This window comes from Oryctolagus cuniculus, chromosome 16 (assembly GCF_964237555.1).
Source record: "Oryctolagus cuniculus chromosome 16, mOryCun1.1, whole genome shotgun sequence".
NCBI classification, from domain to species: Eukaryota; Metazoa; Chordata; class Mammalia; order Lagomorpha; family Leporidae; genus Oryctolagus; species Oryctolagus cuniculus.
In genome coordinates this window covers 41,577,883-41,602,621 of record NC_091447.1, presented here as the reverse complement: position 1 = coordinate 41,602,621, position 24,739 = coordinate 41,577,883, and the positions used below count along the sequence as shown (strand labels likewise).

The window sequence follows — 24,739 nt, the reverse complement described above, 5'->3', positions numbered from 1 at the left end:
AGCAGTCTAACCTGTGTGATTCCCCCATGGAACAAGGGAGTTATCATTGTATTCCTACTGCATCAAGAACAACACTTAACCACACAGAGTTCCAGGATAAGGCATGCCTTGTAATTAGTATTTCACTACAAAGAAAGGCTACCACATCTCACTCTTTCATAGCAGTCTCTGCAAAGAGAAGCAGGCATTTCAAAAACATATGCACTGATCTAAATTGTATACAACCCTCCTCAACAGAAGGCAAAAGGCAGAAGTCAAAAGGAAGGACATTTGGTGCAGCAGGGAAGATGCTCTGTGGGGTGCCCACATCCCAGAGCTAGTACCTGGTGCAAGTCCCAGTTCTGCTCCGGGCTCCAGCTCCCTCTATTGCTCACCCTGGGAGGCAACAGATGGTTCAGGTACTTGGGTCCCTGCCACCCATACAGGACACATGAACTGAGTTTCTAGCTCTTGGTTGTGGTAGCCCAGCCCCAGCCATCTGTCATTTGGGGAGTGAACCAGAAAATGGAAAATCCCTCTGCTTTTCTGTGTCTCTCCACCTTTCAGATAAATAAAATAAATACATGAAATTTTCAAAAAAGAAAAAGAAATGGTTGTTAGTTCCGAGGTTTCAAATGACAGTTTTTATCCATTAACTGATTTCTTTGTATTTGGAGGCAAAGTTTATTTTGTCAAGAATGCTGAATTATGAATTAAAACTTTTGAATGAGTCCTGGCTCAATCTCTCACTACATGTATGATTTTGAGTAAATTACTTAAGATCTCTTGGATTTTTTTTTCAATGCTAAAATGAAGGAGGCAAGGAGAAGTAATGATACTTGCTCTAATCACCTCCTGTGTTATTGAGAGAATCAAATGAGATGGTGCATTTAAACGGGCTTTGCAAATTCTTAAAAGTCATGTAAATATGATTTACTAACTGAAAACATTTGATGACATAGTGCCCTTCATAGATCATTTTCTGTCATCTTATAAGAGGGGAAACTGCTTTAAATCTTTTTTATAAAAAGAGAACATATAAATAAACATGCTACATGAGAGGCTTTCTTATGGCTACAAGCCACATGTACCTACTAAGAACAACTACTAAGACTAGAGAAGCAAGTACACCAGGTAGTTCTCCTCTCTTGCCTCATTGAGCTTTGGGGACATATTTTTAAGTTCTAGTCTATTCTTTTTAACTGGTTTCTGATGTGCATATGAAGGATAACTCTCTGGGTGCTCACTCTTTCCAGAAAGTATTTACTTAGAGAAAATTAGAATTTAATTTATACTGGATGATCAATACAGACCTTTATGCATGCAATACATCTAATACACCACAGCCAGATTAATTTCCCTAGTCAGTGATTAATTGCCAACTCTGTCTCTGGTGCTGGGGAAGGTGCCTGGAATACAACAGAGAGTGTAATGGGCAGGGTCTCTGCCCTTCTAAATGTCAAATCCATAGTCTCCTTTCAGAGCTCATCTTTTTCAACCTCTGTGACATTTGATTTTGTGACCAATTTGCCTTCTTGAAACTTTGGTCTCTCTCCATTTTGAAGACATTATTTTTGCTTCATGTTGCAGATATCATTGGCTAAGCGTTCTACCTTGCATCTATCCTGGCATCTGTCTACAAACTCCTGGCCTTCACCACATTCCAGCTACTGCTGGTGAAGTGCCACAGTTCTGACTGATGAGAAGATGAAAAAATCTCCCCTAAGATTCCTGCAATACGTACACAGCACTCAAGCAATGATACTTGCTCTAATCACCTCCTGTGTTATTGAGACAGGAGGTGTTATTGTTATGGTTTACATTCCCACCAACAGTGTATTAGGGTCCTTTTTTCCCCACATTCTCGCCAGCATTTATTATTCATTGATTTCTATTTGGGAGCCATTCTAACTGGGGTGAAATGAAACATCCTTGTGGTATTTATTTGCATTTCCTTTATGGCTAGTGATCCTGAGCATTTTTTTTATGTTCCTGTTGGCCATTTGTACTTCATCCTTTGTAAAATGCCTGTCCGTGTCCTTAACTGGATTGTTTGTTTTGTTGTATTTGAGTTTCTTGAGTTCTTTATTAATCCTGGATATTAATCCTTTATCAGTTGCATAGTTTGCAAATATTTTCTCCCGTTCTATCAGTTTCCTCTTCACTTTGTTGAGTGCTCCCTTTGCAGAGCAGAAGTCTCTTAGCTTAATGTAATCCTATTTTTCTATTTTTTGTGTTTATTGCCTGTGCTTCAGGGGTCTTCCTCCAAGAAGTCTTTGCCTATGTCATATCTTGTAGTGTTTCCCCAATGTTCTCCCCTAGTAACTTGGTGGTATCATTTCATAGACTTAGATCCTTGATCCATTTTGAGTTGATTTTGTTTTTCATTCTTTAAAGATCAATGTTCTTTTTTTCCCAAAGAAACCTTTTATTTCAGGAATACAAATTCCATAAGAACAACTTTAGGAATATAGTGTTTCTTCCGACCATACCCACCTTCCCACCCACACTCCCACCCCTCCTCCACTTCCCCCTCCCATTCCCAGTCCCATTCCACATTAAGATTTATTTTCAATTAACTTCATAAGCAGAGGACCAAATCTATACTAAGTAAAGATTTCAACAATTTGCACTCACACACACACACATACACAAACTAAGTATAAGTTTTACAGTTAACTCTCATAATACAACTCATTGAGGACAGAAGTCATGCATGGGAAGTTAGTGCACAGTGACTCCTGTTGTTAACTTAACAATTAACACTCTTATTATGACATCAATGATCACCTGAGGCTCTTGACATGAGCTGCCTAGGCTATGGAGGCCTTTTGAATCCACAAACTCTGTCAATATTTAGGTGAGGACATAAGCAAAGCAAAAATTCTCTCCTCTCTTTAGAGAAAAGTACATTGTTATTTGATGGCCACTTCTTCCCACTGGGGTCTTACTCAACAGAGATCCTTCATGTAGAACATTTTTTGCCAAAGTGACTTGGATTTCCATGCCTGAAATTCTCTCATGGGCTTTTCAGCCAGACCAGGTTGCCTTAAGGGCTGATTCTGAGGCCAGAGTGCTACTTAAAGTGATTGTCATTTTATGAGTCTGTTGTATGGACTTCTTCCCATATTGAAAGATTCTCTCCTTTATAATTCTGTCAATTATTAGTACCAGACACTTGATCCTATTTATATTATCACTCTAACACTTAATCCTATCTATATATTCACTATAACACTTAAGATAATCACTTCAATACTTAAGATGACAGTTTTACCACCCAGTTTAATGGGATTTGGGTCCCATGACAAGGTTTTAAACTGTACCCTTAGAAGTAAGTCTGAAGGAATGTATGCAGAACTATAAAGCTTTACAGTTATAAATTTCCTCCCTACCTCTTATTTACAATCTTATTTTTTAATTAGCTCTATTTTCAATTGACTTCATACACATATGTTTAACTCTATGTTAAGTAAAGAGTTCAACGAATAGTATGATGAAAAAAAAAAACAGTTTCTCAACAGTCAAGACAAGGGCTGTTCAAGTCATTGCTCCTTGAACTGTCAATTTCACATGTACAGATTCCCTTTTAGGTGTTCTATTAGTTATCACAGATCAGGGAGAACATATGGTATTTGTCCCTTTGGAACTGGCTTATTTCACTCAGCATGATGTTTTCCAGATTCCTCCATTTTGTTGCAAATGACCAGATTTTATTTTTTTTACTGCTTTGTAGTATTCCATAGTGTACATATCCAATAATTTTTTTATCTAGTCATCAGTTATAGGCATTTCATGTCTTAGCTATTGTGAATTAAGCTGCAATAAAAATAGGGATGAAGATAACACTTTTATTTATTGATTTCATTTCTCTTGGGTAAATTCCCAGGAGTGTGATGGCTGGGATATATGTTAGGTCTATATTCAGATTTCTGTGATATCTCCATACTGTCTTCCATAGTGGCTTTACCAGTTTACATTCCCATCAACAGTGGATTAGGGTACCTCTTTCCCCATATCCTCACCAGCATTTGTTGTTTGATGATTTCTGTATGAAAGCCATTCTAACTGGGGTGAGGTGAATCCTCATTGCGATTTTGACTTGCATTTCCCTGACAGATAGTGATCCTGAACATTTTTTCATGTGTCTGCTGGTCATTTGGATTTCCTGATTGGAAAAATGTCTGTTTAAGGGGCCGGTGCTGTGGTGTAGTTGGTAAAGCTGCTATCTGAAGTGCCAGCATCCCATATGGACACTGGTTTGAATCCTGGCTGCTCTACCTCTGATCCAGCTCTCTGCTATGATCTGTGAAAGCACTATAAGATGGCCCAGGTGCTTGGGCCCCTGCACCTGCATGGAATATATGGAAGAAGCTCTTGGCTCCTGGCTTCAGATCAACACAGTTTTGGCCGTTGCAGGTATCTGGGGACTGAACCAGCAGATAGAAGACATCTCTCTCTCTCATTCTGCCTCTGCCTCTCTGTTACTCTGACTTTCAAATAAATAAATACATTTTTTAAAAAGTCTGTTTAAGTTTTTTGCCCATTTCATAACTAGGTTGTTTTGTATCTTGAAGGATTGTTTTGTATCAAGAGTATCTTGATCTCTTTATATATTCTGGTTATTAAGCCTTAATCAGTTGCATAGTTTGCAAATAATTTCCCTTATTCTGTCTGTCACCTCTTCACTTTCCTGAGTGTTTCTTTTGCAGTACACAAGCTTCTCAAATTGATGTAATCCCATTTGTTAGCTTTGGCTTTGATTGCCAGTGCCTCTGTGGTCTTTTCCAAGAATTCTTCTATTGTGCCAATGTCTTGCAGGGTTTCCCCAGTGTGCTCTAATAAATTGATGGTATTGGGTCATATATTTAGTTTCTTAATCCATTTTGAGTGGAATTTTGGTAAGGTGTAAGGTATAGGGGTCTTGCTTCATACTTTTGCATATGGAAATCCAGTTTTCCCAGCACCATTTGTTGAAGAGACTGTCCTTGATCCAGGGATTGGTTTTAGCTCCTTTGTCAAATATAAGTTTGTTGTACATGCTTGGATTGGTTTCTGGCATTTCTATTCTCTTCCATTGGTCTATCCATCTGTTTTTGTACTTGTACTAGGCTGTTTTGATTATAGCTGCCCTCTAGTATGTCTTGAAATTTGGTATTGTGATGCCTCTGGTTTTGTTTATGTTGCATAAGATTGCTTTAGCTATTCGAGGTCTCCTGTGTTTCTTATAAATTTCAGTATCATTTTTTCTATATCTGAGAAGAATGTCTGTGGAATTTTGGTTGGTATGGACATTTTGATGATATTGATTCTTCCAAGCCATGAACATGGAAGATTTTTCCATTTTTGGTATCTTCTTCTATTTCTTTTTAATGTTTTGTAATTCTCATCATAGATATCTTTAACATCCTTGTTCAAATTTATTCCAAAGTATTTGAATTTTTTGTAGCTCTTGTCAATGAGATTGATCTTAGAAGTTCATTCTCAGCCTTGGCACTATCTATGTATACAAAGGCTGTTAATTTTTGTGTATTGATTTTATAACCTGCTACTTTGCCAAACTCTTCTATGAGTTCCAATTGTCTCATGGTGGAGTTTTTTGGATCCCCTATATATAAAATCAGGTCATCTGCAAATAGGGATAGTTTGACTACTTCCTTCCCAATTTGTATCCCTTTGATGTTTTTTTTTTCTTGCCTAATGGCTCTGGCTAAAACTTCCAGGACTACATTGAATAGCAATTGTGAGAATGGGCATCCTTGTATGGTACAGATCTCAATAGGAATGCTTCCAACTTTTTCCCATTCAATAGGACACTGGCCATGGGTTTGTCATAAATTGTCTTGATTGTACTGAGGAATCTTCCTTTATACCCAATTTGTTTAGAGTTTTCATCATGAAAGGGTGTTGTATTTTATCAAATGCATTCTCTGCATCTCTTGAGATAATCATATGGTTTTTTTCCTTCAGTTTGTTAATGTGATGTATCACATTGATTGATTTTTGAATGTTGAACCATCCCTGCATACCATGGATAAATACCACTTGGTCTGGGTGGATGATCTTTCCGATGTGTTGCTAGATTCAATTGCCTAGAATTTTGTTGAGGATTTTTGCATCTACGTTCATCAAGGAAATTGGTCTGTAGTTCTCTTTCTCTGTTGCATCTTTTTCAGGTTTAGGAATTAAAGAGATGCTGGCTTCATAGAAAGAATTTGGGAGGATTCCCTCTCTTTCAATTGTTTTGAATAACTGAGGAGAATTGGAGTTAGTTCTTTAAACGTCTGGTAGAATTCAGCAATGAAGCCATCTGGACCTGGGCTTTTGTTTGTTTGGAGGGCCTTTATTATTGATTGAATTTCTGTCTTAGTAATGGGCCTATTTATGTTTTCTGTATCTTCATGGCTTAATTTAGGTAGGTTGTATGTGTCCAGGAATCTATCCATTTCTTCTAGGTTTCCCAGTTTGTTGACATACAGCTCTTTGTAGTAATTTATGATGATTCTTTTTTTTTCTGTGGTATCTCTTGTTATATTTCCTTTTTCATCTCTAATTTTATTGATTTGGGTTCTCTCCTTTTTTTGGTTAGCTGGGCCAATGGTGTGTCAATTTTGTTTAGTTTTTAATAAAAAAAATAACAGCTCTCTTCAGGAACTCCTAGAACCTGCATGTTGGGTCTTTTGATATTATCCTATAGATTACCAACAGTGATTTTTAGTTTTCTAATTTCTTGTCTTTTGTCTGACTGTATAATTTCCTGTGATTTCTTCTGTAATTTTTTTGGATTCAATTTTGTTGATTTCTTCCCTAATTTTAATTATTTATTTTCTTCTACTAGTTTTGGGTTGTTTTGCTGTTGTTTTTCTAGATCCTTGAGGTGCATTGATAGCTCATTTATTTGGTGCCTTTCCAATTTCTTGATGTAGGCACCAACTGCTATAAACTTTCCTCTTTTTTTTTTGACAGGCAGAGTGGACAGTGAGAGAGAGAGACAGAGAGAAAGGTCTTCCCTTTGCCGTTGGTTCACCCTCCAATGGCTGCTGTGGCCAGCGTGCTGCAGCCGGCACACCACGCTGATCCGATGGCAGGAGCCAGGTACTTCTCCTGGTCTCCCATGGGGTGCAGGGCCCAAGCACTTGGGCCATCCTCCACTGCACTCCCTGGCCACAGCAGAGAGCTGGCCTGGAAGAGGGGCAACTGGGACAGAATCCGGCGCCCCGACCAGGACTAGAACCTGGTGTGCCGGCGCCGCAAGGCAGAGGATTAGCCTAGTGAGCCGCGGCGCCAGCCTCCATAAGTTTTGATATGTTGTATTGTTGTCTACATTTGTTTCCAGAAATTTTTTGATTTCACTTTTCATTTCTTCTATGATCCACTCTTCATTTGGGAGCATGTTGTTCAGCCTCCATGTATTTGCACATGTTCTAGAGATTCTTGAGTTGGTGATTTCCAGATTCATTGCAATGTGGGCCAAGAAGATGCACGGTATGATTTCAATTTTTTTTAATGTGCTGAGACTTGCTTTATGGCCTAGCATATGGTCAATCCTAGAGGTAGTTCCATGCATTGGAGAGAAGAATGTGTATTCTGCAACTGTAGAATGAAAAGTTCCATAGATATCCATTAGATCCATTTGGTCCATAGTGTTGATGTTTCATTGCTGCTGTTTCATTGCTGATTTTCTTTCTGGTTGATCTGTCCACTCCTGAAATTGGGGTAGTGAAGATCCCCATTATTATTGTATTTGAATCTATGTCTCCCTTTAGGTCCCTTAACATTTGTTTTAAATAGCCAGGTGCCCTGTAATTAGGTGCATATACATTCATATACTGACATCTTCCTGTTGAATTGATCCCTTAATCATTACTTAGTACCCTCCTTTGTCTCTTTTAACAGTTTTTGTGCTAAGGTCTATTTTGTCTGATATAAGTTAAAGTCTATTCATCTGATATTTCATCTATATCAGCTCTATTTGGTTTCTGTGATCTTGTAATAACTTTTTCCATCCTTTCACCTTCAATCTGCATACATTTTTGTTGGCAAGATGTGTTTCTTGTAGGCAGTCAGTAGATGAGTTTTGTCTTTTAATCCATTCAGCCAATCTGTATATCTGTATCTTTTATCTGGCGAGTTGAGGCTATTTATATTCAAGGTGATTATTGATAAGTAATGACTTTGCCCTGCCAATTTTCCATAAATATTCCTGTTGTTTATTTTGGATATCCTTTGTACTTTTACTGGGAGATTTTCTTCCTTTACCTTCTTTTGTAGTGATGACCATGTTTCTGTGTTTCTGTGTGCAGCACATCGTTAAGCATTTTTTTGCATGGCTGGACAGGTGGTGATAAATTCTTTCAATTTCTGTTTGTTATGGAAGGTCTTCATTTCACCTTCATCAGGGTATAGTATCCTGGGTTGACAGTTTTTTCTCTTAAGACTTGGAATATATCTCACCATTCTCTCTTAGCCTATAGGGTTTCTGATGAGAAGTCTGCTGTGAATCTAATTGGAGATCCTCTGAAAGTAATCTGGTGTTTCTTTCATGGACATTTTAGAATCTTTTCTTTATGCTTTATTGTGGTGGATTTTATTACAATGTGTAGTGGTGAAGGTCTTTATTGGTCATGTCTATTAGGAGTTGTATGTGCTTCCTGTACTTGGATGTCCCTTTCCTTCTCTAAATTAGGGAAATTTTCTGTTATTATTTCACTAAAAGATCTTCTAATCCTTTCTCTTTCCATGCCTTCAGGAACTCCTGGAACCTGCATTTTGGGTCTTTTGATAGTATCCTGTAGATTACCAATAGTGATTTTTTAGTTTTCTAATTTCTTGTTGTTTTTTGTCTGACTATATAATTTCCTGTGATTTGTCTTCTAAGTTGAATATTCTTTATTCTGCTTCATCAATTCTGTTGTTAAGGCTTTCCACTGCATTTTTTATTTGTTCTACTGAATTTTTCACTTCCAAGATTTAATTTTTATTTCTCTTTAAGATCTGAATTTTGTTGGAGAAATTTTCTTTCATGTCCTGTACAAATTTCAGTAGTTCATACATTTGCTTCTAATTACTTTTATGTAATCTTATGATCAATTTTTTGAATTCCATTTCTGGCATTTCTTCAATCTCATCATCTTCACAATCTAATACTGAAGTGTTGTGTTCTTTTGGGGGCATAATATTGTCTTCCTTATTCTTGTTTCTTGAATTGGTGCATTTGTTATTCAGCATTTGTGGAGATACTAGTTGATTACTTCTTTGTTTTTTTCCACTGTGCCAGCCTTTATCTTTGTACTATTCCTCTGTAGATTAATGGAACGTCTGCTTTCAGTGAATACCTACACACATGTGGTAGGTGTGGCCAGGAAGCTCTGTTCAGTTCTCCAGGGTGAAGGGCATGTCTAGGGTGACACACCCAGGTTTGGTGTGGTGAATATTCTCTCTCTCTCTCTCTCTCTTTTTTTTTTTAAATCAGAAGGGAGGTATATTCTGCTCAACTGAGTTCCTCTCCTCAAAGGAGACCAGTGCCTGAGCGCTATCCCCAGTAGGCATACTATTAGATTCCCCAACAATGACCCTCACCAGGTAACCAGGGAGCTCTGAGTATGTGAAGCCTTCCATAGTGACCACCCAAAGTCTCGGCCACATAGTGAGCCCTCCCACACAGCCTCAGTTTTTTCACAGTCCCGGCACAGAAGTTTCCCACAGTCACAAGCACCCAAGCCCATCAGTTCTCCCCACCAGACTCAGGATTCTCCACTCGGCTGGTTGCTGGGTGCAGACACAAGCTGATGCAGCTGTTATGTTTGTCCAAAATGATGCCTCTCTCTATCGGCCTTTTACAGGACACCATTGCAGGGTGATCAGGGAGAGAAAAATGCTTCCTTCTTTTTTTTTCCCCTCTAGTTTGGCAGGTGCGCTATCCCCCATGGAGATCCAAGCCAGATTACCTTTAGACTCTTACTGAAGTTTTATCTCTAGTTGCCTGGGCTACTGTAGTCTGTTCTCACCTCTCTCTCCAATGCTGATGTGGAGGCTCTCAGCTGGTGGGATCCTAAGTTGTAGGTGTCCATGCCCTCCACTTAGGTCCACTGTGTCCCTCTAATTTGTGTAGAGTTTCCTCTGCCATTTTCTTCCTAACTCTTCCCTGAGATTGCACTCTCTCTCCAAGATCAATTTTCATCACTCTTCCATGTATTCATTTTTGGGCAATCTCAATTCACCCATTCCACTTGTTCTTTCAATGAGTTATTCAAGAAGTATAAAGTAGAGATTACCACATGTCAGGCACTACTGTGAGAACTGGGGATACAACAGCAAACAATCAAGTTTCTACCTTCAAGGCAGTTACTATCTGGACATAAAAGATACCCAGCCAACTTAACTCACCCTCAGTCACTCCCTAGATCTCCTCAGAGAGATCTCCCCACACACCCTGGTCTGAATGAGCATATCCTGTTGGCATTTTCATCGTAAGCTGTGAATTTTTTTCCTTTAATATACAAGTATTTTAGTTACACTATGTCAGAATGTATTTTACATCTTTACCCTCCACTAGAAAATAAAGCAGTCATTCAGTCTTTTTATAACCATTCCATATTCAGTATTCACAGATTATCTCATGCATATTATATGCTGAGCACATATGTAATGAAAGTTGATGACTTCTCCGGACCTAGGCTTCAAATTACCTTCTGGGCATCTCCACTTGACTATTCTGCAGGGGCTTCCAAACCAAAGATCTGAAGTATATTATAGTTGCATTTCACTTCCATCCCCAGTTAATGACATCACCAGGGGCTAAAGTCAGAAACCTGCAAATCACTTATATCCAAACCCACATATCCAGCTGGTGTCCTAGACCTCTAATTGTATCAACCAAATGTTTCTTCATCTGCCTCTTCCTCTCCATTAATATCATTAATCCTTCTTTAGGCCTGTCTTACTAAAGAATTATTCTGACAGTAGACAGCTCATTTACCTTCCTGTGTATTTGTATTCCATTTTTATTAATGATCTTGAATCATGTATTGTATCCACTTTACAGATTGGAAAAATTAAGCCTCCAAGAATTTAAGTAACTTATCCCAATTAATATATAGCAGGCTGGAACATATATTAGTCTCTATTCCTAATTAAGATGACTAAGAAACCATCTAGATTTGAGCATTGCAACAATCCTCAGTTCAGGAACCCTGAATTGTAAAGGTATGTTTATAGGGGCTCTCCCTTAGAAGTTTCTGTGTTTCTTGGGAACAAAGAGAGATCTTCCTGGGGCCAGCACTGTGGCATAGTGGGTAAAGCCACCACCAGCAGTGCTGGCATCCCATATGGGCGCTGGTTCAAGACCCAGCTGCTCCACTCCAGCTCTCTGCTATAATTTGGGAAAGCAGCAGAAGACAACCCAAGTCTTTGGATCCCTGCACCTGCATGAGAGACCAGGAAGAAGCTCCTGGCTCCTGGCTTCAAATCAGTGCAGCTCTGGCCATTGCAGCCAACTGGGGAGTGAACCAATGGATGGAAGACCTTTCTCTCTCTCCATCTCCTTCTCTTTCTGTGTAACTCTGACTTTCAAATAAATAAATAAATCTTTGGAAAAAAAATAGAAAGATCTTCCTTATTACAACCCTGCCCTTCTCCCATCCCTTCCCCAGCATAGTATCTGCTAAATTATAGGTTATCAAAGGATCTTTGTGACAAGAAGGGGAGGGGGGGAAGGAAAGATAAAGAAGGAGGAATTTGTCCAAAGGAAAGGATAAGAGGAGGATCCAGTTTGATATGGCACAGAGAGAAAGAGATAGGCGAAAAAACACAACCCATTTTGTTTAGACTCTCTTTTTCAGAAGTTATGCCTTTGCAAAAAAAGTGTTGGCTAGAATTTTGGCTGAGGTTTTCCTTACTTCAGCATATGGAAACTTACAACTGGACCCTTTCCCACAGGAACATTTATGAAGAGTTAGTTATATGATGATGGAAGCAAGGAGTCAGTTCACATACACCCTTACTGAGAGTAAAAGTTAGGAGCTAAAGTGCCACCAACTACATCACCTGAAAGCTCTATTCTCTCCCCTTCATGCCAATTACACTCTAAAAAACCAGATTGGTTTGTCACGATTTTTTTAGCATTTTGTGCTTAATAGTAATTTGGGGCTGTATTTAGGGTTGTTATTCCTCTTCTATACCAACTAAATGCCCAAAGCCTTTCAATGTGATAATTAACCACCTACCTTGCCATTTCACCTTGAAAATTTACCAAGGTACTTCCAAAATATTTTATAAGCTGGTTTTGCTTCAGCACCACTAAATCACTCACTATCATATTTCTCAGAGGCAGTGGCTAAAATGAAATATGCATACTATGTAACTGGAAAAAGATTCTGTCTCATTTGTGTCGGCTGTTCTTCTTTATTGGAAATGCAGAGGGAAAGAAGGCAGTAAGAATACCTTCCTGCTGACAACTTAGAAGGAAAGCCCTCATCACAGAGCCACGTCAGCAGGGGCGGGACCCAGTTCTCTGAAACTTCCAGCGGGGCCCTACCCCCTTCACCCTCATCCCCATCCCTTAATACGGAACCAGGATTTCCATAAAGCAATAGGGTGTGCAACTCAAAGCACATCTTAAGTGCCCTCATTCACTTTCTCTATCTGTTCCCTTGCTATTCTTGTTCAGCGTTTCCAAACAAATGTTCACTCCTAGCCAAAGTGCCCCATGTGCAGGAAGAAACATAGTCTATTTTTTAATTTTTTTATGTGTTTCCATAATCCTGGTCATAAAACGTATTAAAATGAGAATCTTCCTCATTAGGCTGGGGTTTTTACAAGAGACATTTTAAAATTTCATAAATTTACTATCACTTTTATTTTTAGTTCTCTATGATTTAGACCTTAATTGCCCAATTCATGAAATAATAAGAGGTAGCATTTACTGCATTTTCTATGTGCCAGGCACTATTCTAAGCTCTTCATGTATGCTGATTTTGTCTTCAAAACTATTCTGAGGTAAGTACTATTATTATCACACCTGTATTTACAGGAACTGAAGCACAAAGTCATTGAACAACTTGCTCAGGTCATCAGCTAGTAAATGGTGCCTACACGGATCTCTGCTGACACAGGCCATGGTAGATGTGGCCACTGCTTCTTCTCCCTTCTGTGTTTCCTCTGGGAATATTTTATACATGTACTTTTTTGGAGATGCTTATGTTTAGAGAATGTTACCAAAATAAGGGGAGAAATGGTGAGACACATCCCAAATTAATGAAATTAATGAAAAATAAATCAGGTAAAGTGCATCTGTCAGGTAAAGTGCATAGCAGGTAAAGCCATCACTTGCAGTGCCAGCATCCCATATGGGTGCTGTTTCAAAACCCGGCTGCTCCACTTCCAATCCAGCTCTCTTTTATGGCCTGGGAAAGCAGTAGAAGATGGCCCAGTTGCTTGGGCTCCCGGCCCCACATAGAAGACCTGGAAGAAGCTCCTGGCTCCTGGCTTCAGATCAGCCAAGCTCTGGCCATTGGAACCATTAGGGGAGTGAACCAGCTGATGGAAGGCCTTTCTCTGTGTCTCTTCCTCTCTCTGTAACTCTACCTCTCAAATAAATAAAACACAAAAAAGAAAAGTGCATCTGTCAGAACACCTGATAAAAGCAGTCCGAGCTCCCTGAATATCTATGAGTCCCATATTTTGCCAGATTTTTCTGACTGTGGGTGGAACCATGTCACTAGTTCTGACCAATGGACTTTGAGCAGAAGTTAAAGCCAAATGAAAAAGTGAACTAGGAGGACATTAAGGTCAACTGCATCAAAGGCCACTGATAGGCAAAATGGAGTGGAATTTGAGAATCGCTTATGGAATTCAATAATAATAGGCCATTATTAACCATAATAAAAGGAGTTTTTTCTGTAGAAATTTATGAGGTGTGTTGTGGACTCAACAATGCAGATCACCATGAACTACTTCACTGATGAGTACAGAAGGCAGACATGTAGAAGTTAGTCAATGACTGACAGGGAGTTACAGAGCCTAGCTCTACCCTTAAACACATGCTTTCCCTTCCTTGAGCTGCTCAGAAGTCTGGTTCCATTACATAGCCATATACTCTACTCACACACCTGAAGGGACTTCAAAGTGTCTGCAGAAAAATGAAAGGGGCAGACATTCAGTGCAGCAGCTACGATGCTGCTTGGGATGCCCCCATCCCATATCAGTGTGCCTGGGTTTAACCCAGCTTCTTGATAATGCATACACTGGGAGGAAAAAGGTGATGGCTCCAGTTCTTGGACCCCAGCCACCCAGACTGAGTGCAAAGCTCTTGTCTTTGGCCTGGCTTCACCCTGGACGTTTCAGGCATTTAGGGGATAAACCAGCGTATGGAAGGTCTTTCTGTGTCTCTCTGTCTCTGTCTCTCTCTCTGCTTCTCTGCCATTCAAATAAATGAAAAGCAATAAATATTTTTAAAATAGACTGGAGAAAAGCTTATTTGTGTGCAAAATTTTGGAATTAATGCAATTTTTTATATAACATGAATTTCCCTTGAACTTTTTAAAGATCTTTGATATATATCCAAGTTATCATAAATTGAATTATTGCTCCAAATTCTTTACTCTTCTAACATCCCTATATTACCATGGTCTAATGATGAGTGGTGTATATCTGAGCCCCTGAACTTTCAACTTTGTCAGATGATTTACTTTGGCTTATTGGATGTTAGCAGAGAAAACCTGAGCAGAAAAATTAAAATCTGCTTAAGCATTTGGACTTGAACTTTTTGCACATCTAAATAGCCCTGAGTTATCTACACACTCACGACCATTCACTGATCCTCTATAGACACCTGAAAATGACATCAGCCTGGAGACAAGTCCAGCCTACATTAGCCAAACTTCAGTGACCCAGCAGAGGAGAGGCAGGGGTGTGAACAAAATGACTTTTGATAGAAGTCACAGATTTTTGCAGTTGATTTTGTTATTTATCCTTATTATAAATATAGCTTACTGAAGCACAATTTGAGTTAGAGATCTTTCAATCACCCTTTTAAAATGGTGTGCAAAGTTCTGCCAGTATCTGATCTAAGTTTCGTATTAATCCCAACATGCCAAGAGGCCACTCCAAAATACGCACACTCATATGGTAAAGTTGATTCCCTCTCCTCTTAAAAATTCAGTTTTAGAACTGGAAGAGCTCACATAGTCATGTCCAACCACCTCTTCTTTCATTCGAGAGCAGCCAGGAGGAGAAACGCCATGTCAAATATCCCATTTCTACTCACCCAGATCAGAAATTAGAATCCGGATGTCTGACTGTTACTTCAGTGCTATTTCTACTGCATCACACTCGCAAACTAATTTCATATCTCTGGCTCTCAGTTTCAAGCTATATTCAAAACCAAGAAATTTAGAAGTGAGCATTTATAAAACTCTCTGGTGTCTGAACTATACCACCAACACACACACACATGCACATATACCCACATACACACATACATACACATGCACATATACATACACACACATACACATATACACATACACACACACACACACACACACGGATTTGTTCTTTAGTCTTTACATTGACCATGATTCTACATCTTCCATTCTCTGTTCCATTGATAATTAACATACACATTGAAAATTTTTCATCAGAAAATGTCAATTAAGAAGCAATATGCCAATAGTATGAAGAGAAAGAAGACAAAACAAAACAAAAATAAACAAAAGATTATTCCTCAATGAAAGACATAAGGGCTACAAACAATCAAATAATGAACCAATCTCAAAATGTCTATTTCACTCCAATACTTTACATTTTGGGTATTCTATTAGTTGCATCAAGTCAGGGAAAACATGATATTTGTCTTTCTGGGATTGACTTATTTCATTAAGTATAATGGTTTCCAGTTGTGACCAATTTGTTGCAAAAGACAGGATTTCATTTTTTATAGCTAAGTAGTACTCCATAATGTATATATACCATAACTTCTTTATCTAGTCAATAGCTGATGGACATATGTGTTGATTCCATATCTTAGCTATTGTGAATTGCATGATCATTAAGTATATTGATAATAGATCATTGTAAAGATTAAGAATGGAATTGAGAGGAAGTAGGGGAAAGGGCTGGAATACGGGTGGGAGGGGGGGAAGTCCCACTATGTTCCTAAATCTGTATATATGAAATATATTAAACTTGTATAATTTAAATAAAATTTTAAAAAAGAAGGAATATGCTTCCTAAAACCATGAAGCTAATGGGTTAACAACTTTGTTTTGCAGGGAAGGAAATTGAACTCTAAAGAGTGTCATGACTTGTCCAAGGTCATAGTACTGGATAACAGGAAAGAAAGAACTGGCTTCCAGGTTTCCAGCCTCTTCCAAAACCTCCACCTTCCAAGCCATGCTATATATAACTAACAGTACACAGGGTGTATATATGTGCCTTGGTAGTTATTTCCTCATTGCTTCAGAATAAAATGATTTTATATCATTTTTAAATATATTACTTCTAACCATATCTCTGTAGAATGGTGACAGCAGTTTTTGTATTAGAATTTAATCCAAATATTCTTGAGGGATTTCAAAAGTCAATATGACATTTACTCTTTTGAAAAGACTATTTCTCAAGAGAGGAGTGAGTTGTCTTTTCACTGCTATGTTTTAAAACAAAAAGCTATTTTGATTCCTTAAACAGCATCTTTCATCTTCTCATCTATGGAGCTCAATATTTTCAAAAACAACTCATTAATTCTTCTTATCTCTTGTCTCCTTAGAAAAGAGATAAAACTCAAATGCTCCAGAGCTAAATCATTTGCCTAAGGTTGTAGGGGAAATTATTAACATAGCACAGGACTTCAAAATATTCTGGTATGAAACTTTGTGTACAGTACTACTAATAATAACTCCCACAAAATTAGCCTCCATTGAAGTTATACTATGCTCTATGCACCATAATATGACTTATCTTTTTTAAAAGATTTATTTATTTACTTGAAAGTTCAGCAAGAGAGAAAGAGAGAGAGACAGAGAGAGAGAGAAATGTTCCAACCACTGGTTCCCTCTCCAAATGACTGCAATGGCCAGGGCTGGGCCAGACTGAAGCCAGGAGCCAGGAGCCAGGAGCTTCATTCACGTCTCCCACGTGGGTGGAAGGGGCCCAAATACTTGGGCATCTTCTGCTGCTTTTCCCAGGCCATTAGCAGGGAGCTGGACAGGAAGTGGGAGAGCTAGCACACGTAGCAGCACCTATATGGGAAGCCAGTGTCACAGGCAGCAGGTTATCTACTACACCACAATGCCACACTCCCTACAATATGACTTATGTGCATTAACTTACCCTGTGATAATGGTGGTCTTAGTACATAATACTTTTATCCTCTTCTTAAAGAAGAAGAAAATGAATCCTTCAGAGGTGTAGCTTTTTCAAAGTGACCCACTAGAATGAACATGCTCAATTTCTGACCAAGATGCCATGTCTTTCTTTAAAGTATAATCAAGTAAGTGTAGGAGAAACATCTGGGCTCTAGCACTGAAATGGTGAGTAAGATGGCTTCTGAGGTTTCCATGGTACTCTGAATCTATTTTTTTTTAAAAAAAGATTTATTTATTTATTTATTTATTTGAAAGTCAGAGTTACACAGAGAGAGGAGAGGCAGAGGGAGAGAGGGAGAGAGAGAGAGAGAGGTCTTCCATCCACCTTTTCTCTCCCCAATTAGCCACAATGGCTGGAGCTTTGCTGATCCGAAGCCAGGAGCCAGGAGCTTCTTCCTGGTCTCCCACATGGCTGCAGGGGTCCAAGGACTTGGGCCATCTTCTATTGCTTTCCCAGGCCATAGCAGAGAGCTGGATCAGAAGTGGAGCAGCCAGGCCTTCAACCGGGACCCATATGGGATGCTGGCGCTTCAGGTCAGGGCATTAACCCACTGCGCCACAGCGCCGGCCCCTCTGAATCTATTTTTTAATGAATTTGAGCTACTTCATGAAAGTAAATTAAAAATTAGCTTTTAGGTGCTGGTGTTGTGGCATGGCAAGTAAAGCTGCTGCTTGCAATGCCAGCATTCCACATGAGAGCCAGTTCAAGGCCCAGCCACTCCACTTCTGATCCAGCTCCCTGCTAATGTGCCTGAGGAGGATCCGGTGCCATGGCTCACTTGGTTAATCCTCTGCCTGCGGCGCCGGCATCCCATATGGGCGACGGGTTCTAGTACCGGTTGCTCCTCTTCCAGTCCAGCTCTCTGCTGTGGCCCTGGAAAGCAGTGGAGGATGGCCAAAGTCCTTGGGCCCTGCACCCACATGGGAGACCAGGAAGAAGCACCTGGCTCCTGGCTTCAGATCGGCGTAGCTCTGACTGTAGCAGCCATTTGGGGAGTGAACCAACGGAAGGAAGACCTTTCTCTCTGTCTCTCTCTCCCACTGTCTAACTCTGTCCAAAAAATGTGCCTGAGGAAGCAACAGAAGATAATCTAAGTGCTTGAGCCCCTGTACCCATGTGGGAGACTCAGAGGAGGCTCCTGGCTCCTGGTTTCTGGCTGTTGCAGCCAATGGGGAGTGAATGGAAGATATCTTCCTCTTTCTCTGTCCTTCTTTCTAAACTCTATCTTTCAGATAAATATATAATTTTTTTAAAAAAATAGCCTTTAATGTTAGAAGTCAGGATGTTGGTGGCTTCCTGTAGAAAAGGAGTATCCCTCACTTTGAGGGAAGCCCAAGTGTTCTTTTTCAGAGCAAGCAGTGTGCTATCTTGTGTTGTTGTAGGTTGTTAATCACATAGTGCTTACTTTGTGGAAATTCTTTAGACTAGACACATGATTTATGCAGCTTTCTGTGTGTATGTTATATATCATTAAAGTTCCCATTAAAATTGACCTTTAAAATGTCTAAAAATGTATCTGGAATAAAACCACTGTATACCCCTGAGAAAATTGTTTACATTTACCAGCTGTGAAACAGGTAAGGCAGTGTAACAGAGGTTACTTACAGGCTTTGAAGAAAATGGGTCTTGTTCATTGCCATCCCAATTAAAATTTTCTAAGCCTCCACATTCTTGCCTGTAAAAACAAAGGAATTGAGCCCAATGAGATCTATTACAAGATTAGTTATGTTTTTGTTACTTCATACTCCAATTAAGCTTTCTGTTTGTCTTGTGCATTAGTCAAAGTAAAAGACAGTAAGATGAAATTAAATGCACAATAGATTTCTTGGGAAAGACGTAAGAGGAGGCTGAGAAAGATGCCAGACTGTACTGCAAGTGTGAAGGTGAGAGGCAGGGCTCCTTGAAACAGATCATGCTTGAAAGGACCAGAGGAGAAGAAGAAATAATGAATTCAGTTTTGATATAATGAGCTTGAGGTGTTTTTTAGAAATCAATCTTGAGATGTCAAAGCGAAATACAGGTTTGAAGTGTGGTAGGGTTGTGCATTTGTGAGCCATCTGCATACAGGCAATAATCGAAGCCAAAGGAATAAGAAGTGAGCCTAAGAGCAGGGCACCAAAGGACAGGAGGAAAAGGCTTGCAGCTTTGAGAGTTCTGGTACTTAATATCAGGAGAGGAAAGGGTGAGTCTACAAAGACAACCAGTCAACAAAGAGATGGGAAGAAAGCAGAAAAAGATTGTGGCTGGACAGGCGACCAACGTCAGAAATGACCAACAGTGTCCTGTTGCAGGAAAATCAAGTAAAGGGGTCCATTGAATTCAGAGATGTGGAGGCCATTGTTGATCTTAACAAGAATGATGATAGCTCAGTGATGGGATAAGCCAATGCCCCCTCATAATAGTGTGTGTTTGGTGAGGGGGCTGGGGGAGTGCCATAGTGCAGATAGTATTCAAATCTAAAATGCAAGTGAGGGCAGTAGTTTTAGAGAGGATACAAACATCTCCTCTATTAACCAGGAGGAATGGCGAATAGATTAGACAGAGATGTATGTTTGGAAATGGGAAGATGAGAGGTTGCAATCTTATCTAATAGCTTCCATTTCCTCTTGAAAATATCATTTTCTGAGAGCAATGGAAAAGGTATGACAGAGGGTTTGAAAACTCTTTCCTGAAAATGGGGTAGAAATAGACCAAAATATGCAGCAAGTTAAAAGGCCCATTGGCTGTTGCTGATAATACATTTAGAGCTGATGCCGTGAGTCCTGCTGTGTGATCCTCTGAAAGTAGGCTGAGCTGCTGGAGACAAGCACAGAAAGAGAACGTAGCTGGGTTAATTTCAGGCTGTTCCTTTGCCAAATCAGTGCAACAAAAAGCCAGAGAGGAACATATTAATGACATAAACCATAGTGTTATTCAATAAATGTGCACAGGCTCATGGCTGAAGAGGAAAGTAAAGAAAAGAGCGATTGCCTTAAAGAAGGCAAAAGAATCATGGAGAGAAGTCAAATAGCTATTTGTTTAAACAACTCTTCCAAAACCAATCAGTCTGGCTCTCAAGATAAGGCATGTTATACCTCTTACGTATGAAAACTCAATTATATTTATGACAGCAAACACAACCAATGCAGTTCCCTTGCCCCCATAATGTTTGTATTCTAGGTAAGTTAGACTAACAGTATTTATTATAGAGAAATACAATCCAACAGCAATAGAATGTGAAACATATACATAGTTTTAACTTTTCTAGATGTCACATGAAAATAAGTAAAAAGAATCAGGTTGCCAGATTTTTTTTAAAAAATCAGTAATATAAAAAATCTATTTCTACTTACATAAAATCCAAATTTAACTAACCATCTTGTTCCTTTATTTGGTAAATCTATCAAACTTAACAGATGAAATACATCCCAAGTGAATCTTTCAGTATTTCAACATACAATCATTGTAAAACATAGGATGTTTTACACTTTAATTAGTTAAAAGTAAACAAGAATTTGGGGCCAGTGCTGTGGTACTGGCTTCCCATATAGGCACTGGTTCATGCCCCGGCTGCTCCTCTTCTGATCCAGCTCTCTACTTATGGCCTGAGAAAGCAGTGGAAGATGCCCCAAATACTTGGACCCCTGCACCTATGTGGGAAACTTAGAAGAAGCTCCTGGCTCCTGGCTTCAAACTGGCTCTGCTCCAGCCATTGTGGCCATTTGGGGAGTGAACCAGTGGATGGAAGACCTTTCTCTCTGTCTCCCCCTCTCTCTGTCTGTAACTCTATCTCTCAAATAAATAAATCTTTTTAAAAACATAATAAAATATTTTTTCATTTACCAAATTTACCAAATAAAAGATTTACCAAGGGTTCAATAGCCACAGGTGGCTGCTGCCTAATACATAAGAGTGTAGTTCTAAACTCCAAATGCCTGAAGTCATAGACTAGGTTCATCTTTGTAATCTCCCCATTGACTAACATAATACCAAGCCTCTATAATTATTGCCAGCAGACAAAGATATTCTTGAATATAAAAGTTACACAGAAGACAGAAGTATATGTAATGAGCAAGAGTCTTCTAGAGACTCAAGAAATTGCACCCTTTGGATAGAATTTTATATGGAAAACAAAGTCCTTATAAAAAGACTCATAGCTAACTGTAATCTAATTTAAAAAGAAAATACATACCATATGCTTCAGAAATAAACACAGAAAAGAAGGGAAAGGTATCTTTTAACAAAGTCTCTATCCTAACCTGCACCAAACATTTCTTTCCCTGCATTTTATGCAGGGCTTTAATTCCTAACATGAATATCCATGTTCATAAATATTGGAAGTAGCCTAAGAAACTTCACCTCCCTAAAGGCTGCAGGGACAAGCTCTCCCTAAGAATTCCACCAGCAAAGGCTTGTGAAGTTGGGTACCTCTGATGAGCATGGCTACCTTCTCTCAGGCATTTTTCTCCCTTAGAAGAGAGAATGGAATGAAAGCAGTCTGGAAATTCTTTACCTCATGGTGGAAACCCTAAACAACAGAAGCTGAAGCTGTACTTTACCCAAGGGAGAAGTCCCCCAGGTCTGACTGCACCAGTCTTTCTTCCCTGCTAACGCTATGGTCTCCTAGAGCAGTCATATGGCAGCTCTGTTTGGTCAGCAGAGAGAACTCCGTGTGAATGCATCTTGGAGAGAGGAAAATAGGATAAAAAAGAGATCGTATTTGCATTGATGTTTACATTTCTTAGGACACATAAAAGTATCATTTAGAATTAATTGCTCACAAGACCAAGATCCCACTGAGAAAATGCTGTTTTATTCAGAAGGGGAACTGACCTAGATCCCCTGAGTTAGATATTGTTTTAATTATTTTTCTCTCTTCACCCTTCAGATGAACCCTGTTAATGCTGCCATTTGCAAAACATTCCCCTCCTTCGTATTTTTAGTCTGTTGAAGTTTAAAGCTCACTATATCATTTTTAATTAGCAAAAAGGTTAATTTTACAGACCTCTGACCCGTCAAACAATTTCTCTCCAGTCCATAAATGGATGTTATTCCACTGTCAGTTGCAGGACTAATTTCTGAAGTTTGACTCTACCTACAACAGTGGTAAGATTAATGTCCCACGTCGTTGAGGAAGATGGTATAAAAGTCTTAATGATCTTATGGTAGTTGGGTGACGGTTGAACATTGGAAAGATGACACCCAGAATAGATACTCACTGGTCACTTATTAAGGCATGACCTTGGAAACAATAATCTGGGAAGAAAGTTCACCATTTAGTGAAGAGCCATTTACTTTGGCTACTTAGCATTCACTGAGATCTGACAACTGATGAGTCTCTGAGTCTTTTCAGCACACAAGGAAAACTCTCCTTGTCCTTTTCTTCCATTCTTGAGTTCTCATACACAACCTACAGAAGCAGAGCATGGCGTCGGATAGAATTAATAATTCTGGTTGGGAGCAAGTCAACTGTTCTCTCTCCTAAAATGACTCACTACCAGCTATATCCTTCTTTTTAAAAGATTTATTGATAGATTGATTTGAAAGGCAAAGTGACAGAAAGAGAGAAAGAGAGAGAGAGAGATCATCCATCTGCTGGTTTACAGACCAAATTCCTATAAGAGGCATTGACCCAACAACCTGAGTAGCCATCACCTACTACCTCCCAAGGTGACATTAGCAGGAAACTGAGTTGAACCAAGACACTGATATGGGATATATACCTCCCAAGCCATAGTTAACCCATTCCATCACAATGCCTACCCCTACCCAATTCTATTTTTACAGTTATTTCAAAGACAATTTTTAGTGGGTCTCATATCTTCACACATTTTTCAAGAGCATCACTGATGGCTTTTTTATTCTGCACTATATTTTCAAGGACTTGTGTGTGGTCAACAACTTTAGAAGTAAGAAATGGTGTTTCCTGGTTGGGGGTCAGGTCAGATGCCAGACACGGTGGTTAAGTCACCATTTAGGATAATCACATCTCACATCAAGTGTTTGAATTTGAGCCCTGGCTCTGCTTCTGATTCCAGCTATCTGATAATGTACACCTTGGAGGTAGCAGGTGCTGGTTCAAGAACTTGGGTCCCTGATAGCAACATAGGAGACCCAGACTAAGTTTCAGGCTCTAGTTTCCAGTTTCAGCCTGGCGAAATCTGGTTTCTGAGGGCATCTGGGGAGTGAACCAGTGGAAGACCTTTCTCCCTTTCTCTCTCTCACTCCCTCTCTATCTTTCTCTCTCCATTTCAAATAAAATGAAAGTAAATAAAAGGCCAGCACCGCGGCTCAGTAGGCAAATCCTCCACCTGTGACACTGGCACCCTGGATTCTAGTCCCAGTTGGGCGCCAGATTCTGTCCCTGTTGCTCCTCTTCCAGTCCAACTCTCTGCTGTGGCCCAGGAGTGCAGTGGAGGATGGCCCAAGCACTTGGGCCCTACACCCACATGGGAGACCAAGAGGAAGCACCTGGCTCCTAGCTTCAGATCGGCACAGCATGCCAGCCGTAGCAGCCATTTAGGGGGTGAATCAATGGAAGGAAGACCTTTCTCTCTGTCTCTCTCTCTGTCTAACTCTGCCTGTCAAAAAAAAAAAAAAAAAAAGAAAGAAAGAAAGCAAATAAAAATTGAAAACAAAGAAATGTTAAGAAATGTTATTTCCCTCTTGAACAAAGACAGGCAAGTTTATTATCCAGTGAAATAAAATTTAGATCTTCTTGGGGAAAAAAAGCCACAGCAATACCTACTGCCAATTGTAAAATATTTCAATTCCTTAGACTCGGGGTTCCTCTCCTAGAATGCATCCCAGTGCATGTGCAAGAGTCATTTTGCCCTTTTAGCATCACTTTGTGGGGTTCAGAAAACTGGAAAAAAATGCTTATACTCTGACCATCACTGTTACTGTAAATAATAGATAACCCTTTGCATCTTATCCAGGAATCTCATGTTTTCTACCAGTTTCCATGAAACTATGGCATGTTTGCTTGTTTGCAGGCAGGATAAAGCCTAAAATTCTTCATAGTTCTTAACAAGAATCAGCTAGGAAAGGTAGACAGATACAGACTTTTGTGACTCAAATGCCTTCTCCTGATATTGTCCTTTAAGCTTAGGATGGAGAAAGCCATAAGGTGAGCATTTTCTGGAGCACAGATTCTCAATTAGTACAGCACACCAATGTACTGCAAATTCTCGCTTACTGTCTTGTGTTGGCTTAATGTGCAATATATATTTTCACTACAGTGGAGCATGGGCCCCATTATGATGATGTCCACCAGATTGGATGCTGAGCTGACCTGCTCATGCAATGTCATATAGAGTATTGTTAACAGTTTTGAAGGCAAGACATGAGAAGTTAAATCCAGCATGAAACAAAAATTGCATTTACTGACACATGTGAAGTTCTTGCTTCATGTATG

The 24,739-nt window shown here is 39.4% G+C and overlaps 1 long non-coding RNA gene across 1 annotated transcript in view; it reads right to left on the bottom strand.

Annotated features, from left to right (window-relative positions):
- The window catches only part of LOC138845899 (uncharacterized), a 68,092-nt gene that overhangs the window by 19,855 nt on the left and 23,498 nt on the right, over positions 1 to 24,739 (bottom strand). The window contains exon 2 of the long non-coding RNA XR_011383208.1: positions 18,949 to 19,018. This is a non-coding gene — a long non-coding RNA (uncharacterized lncRNA). The remainder of the gene's footprint in view (positions 1 to 18,948; positions 19,019 to 24,739) is intronic.